The sequence below is a fragment of the Apteryx mantelli genome, unplaced genomic scaffold, assembly GCF_036417845.1.
Source record: "Apteryx mantelli isolate bAptMan1 unplaced genomic scaffold, bAptMan1.hap1 HAP1_SCAFFOLD_124, whole genome shotgun sequence".
Classification (NCBI taxonomy): Eukaryota; Metazoa; Chordata; class Aves; order Apterygiformes; family Apterygidae; genus Apteryx; species Apteryx mantelli.
This window is the reverse complement of record NW_027118480.1, coordinates 7,501-10,000: the sequence shown is the minus strand read 5'-3', so window position 1 is coordinate 10,000 and position 2,500 is coordinate 7,501.

The following is a 2,500-nucleotide window of genomic DNA, read 5'->3' as shown; positions in this document are numbered from 1 at the left end:
GGTCGCCGCCCGGCCCGCGGGCCCGCCTTCCGGGCCGCGGCCGCCCGGTCTACCCGGCTCCGGGAGGCCGCGCCGAGGTCGCCGCCCCGCCCGCGGGCCCGCCTTCCGGGCCGCGGCCGCCCGGTCGACCCGGCTCCGGGAGGCCGCGCCGAGGTCGCCGCCCGGCCCGCGGGCCCGCCTTCCGGGCCGCGGCCGCCCGGTCGACCCGGCTCCGGGAGGCCGCGCCGAGGTCGCCGCCCCGCCCGCGGGCCCGCCTTCCGGGCCGCGGCCGCCCGGTCGACCCGGCTCCGGGAGGCCGCGCCGAGGTCGCCGCCCGGCCCGCGGGCCCGCCTTCCGGGCCGCGGCCGCCCGGTCGACCCGGCTCCGGGAGGCCGCGCCGAGGTCGCCGCCCGGCCCGCGGGCCCGCCTTCCGGGCCGCGGCCGCCCGGTCTACCCGGCTCCGGGAGGCCGCGCCGAGGTCGCCGCCCCGCCCGCGGGCCCGCCTTCCGGGCCGCGGCCGCCCGGTCTACCCGGCTCCGGGAGGCCGCGCCGAGGTCGCCGCCCGGCCCGCGGGCCCGCCTTCCGGGCCGCGGCCGCCCGGTCTACCCGGCTCCGGGAGGCCGCGCCGAGGTCGCCGCCCGGCCCGCGGGCCCGCCTTCCGGGCCGCGGCCGCCCGGTCGACCCGGCTCCGGGAGGCCGCGCCGAGGTCGCCGCCCGGCCCGCGGGCCCGCCTTCCGGGCCGCGGCCGCCCGGTCTACCCGGCTCCGGGAGGCCGCGCCGAGGTCGCCGCCCCGCCCGCGGGCCCGCCTTCCGGGCCGCGGCCGCCCGGTCTACCCGGCTCCGGGAGGCCGCGCCGAGGTCGCCGCCCGGCCCGCGGGCCCGCCTTCCGGGCCGCGGCCGCCCGGTCTACCCGGCTCCGGGAGGCCGCGCCGAGGTCGCCGCCCGGCCCGCGGGCCCGCCTTCCGGGCCGCGGCCGCCCGGTCTACCCGGCTCCGGGAGGCCGCGCCGAGGTCGCCGCCCGGCCCGCGGGCCCGCCTTCCGGGCCGCGGCCGCCCGGTCTACCCGGCTCCGGGAGGCCGCGCCGAGGTCGCCGCCCGGCCCGCGGGCCCGCCTTCCGGGCCGCGGCCGCCCGGTCTACCCGGCTCCGGGAGGCCGCGCCGAGGTCGCCGCCCCGCCCGCGGCCGGCCGGTCTACTCGTCTCCGGCGTGCCCTTGTCGCCTTTTCCGGGTGGTAAGCGGTAGACCTGTTCTCCCTGGCCTTCCTGTGGAGCGGCGAGAGGGGTCGCTCTGTTGCGCTGCCTCCAGTTACGTCATCGTAAAGGCCGGCCATTTCCGCGCCCCGCCCCGGTAGGAGGGGCGGCTGTTCTTCGGCTCTCCGGCGCCGCCTGACTTACCGGTACGACTGTAGGGCAGAGGGTGAGCAAGCGCTGAGTTCCGGAGCTCTACTCCCGGGCGCCCCCAGCGCTAAGTGGCCGGCCTGCGAGCGACCTAGGGCGGCTTGCGAGGGCAGGTAAGGCCCGGTCCCGACTCCGGTTCTCTGACAAAATGTTTTTTTCGGCGCGTTCGATACGGCGCTTTCCCGGCACGTTCTCGGCAGCCAGGCGAGCGTGTCCCCGGTGCCGGGAAGCGCGGAGCCGCGGAGCCGGCGGCGGGCTCCAGCGACGGTTGCCGAGTTGCGAGAGGGCTGAGGCGGTCCGCGCGGAGCGTGTCCCCGGTGCCGGGAAGCGCGGAGCCGCGGAGCCGGCGGCGGGCTCCAGCGACGGTTGCCGAGTTGCGAGAGGGCTGAGGCGGTCCGCGCGGAGCGTGTCCCCGGTGCCGGGAAGCGCGGAGCCGCGGAGCCGGCGGCGGGCTCCAGCGACGGTTGCCGAGTTGCGAGAGGGCTGAGGCGGTCCGCGCGGAGCGTGTCCCCGGTGCCGGGAAGCGCGGAGCCGCGGAGCCGGCGGCGGGCTCCAGCGACGGTTGCCGAGTTGCGAGAGGGCTGAGGCGGTCCCCGCCGCCGAGAGGGAAGGCTCGTGGCCTGTGAGCCCTTCGAGTGCAGCGCGAGAGAGGAAAAGGGGGGTGCCCCGTGCGGCTCGAGAGCCTCGTTCCAGGGGCCTGCCGCCGGCAGTGCGGCGATGCCAGCGCCGCAGCTGCTGACCCACACCTGCACGCAGCGCCCGCTGAGGCGTTCCGGGACACGTCGGAGAGGCCCCTCGGCGGGCCGGCGCTTCCCTGCTTCTCTGTCCCAGGGAGTGCGGGAGGAGTTGCCGGTGCTTCAGGCTCGAGTGGGCACCTCTTGCCGGACGGTGGTCCGCACCCACACGCAGTGTCCGCCGCGGGTTGCCTCCTCGGTGGCCGCGCTGGGCAGGGGAAGTTGGCTCAGGACTCGACCGATCGATGAGGCCGTTCGGGTCGCGTCGGTGAGGGCCCCCGGCGGGTCGGCTCTTCCGTGCTCCCCGTCATAGGGTGCATGGCGGTGTCCGATGTTCAGGCAGGGGGGTCTCCTCTCCAGTGCGCGTCCCGTTGTGTGCGAGGTGCTGCCC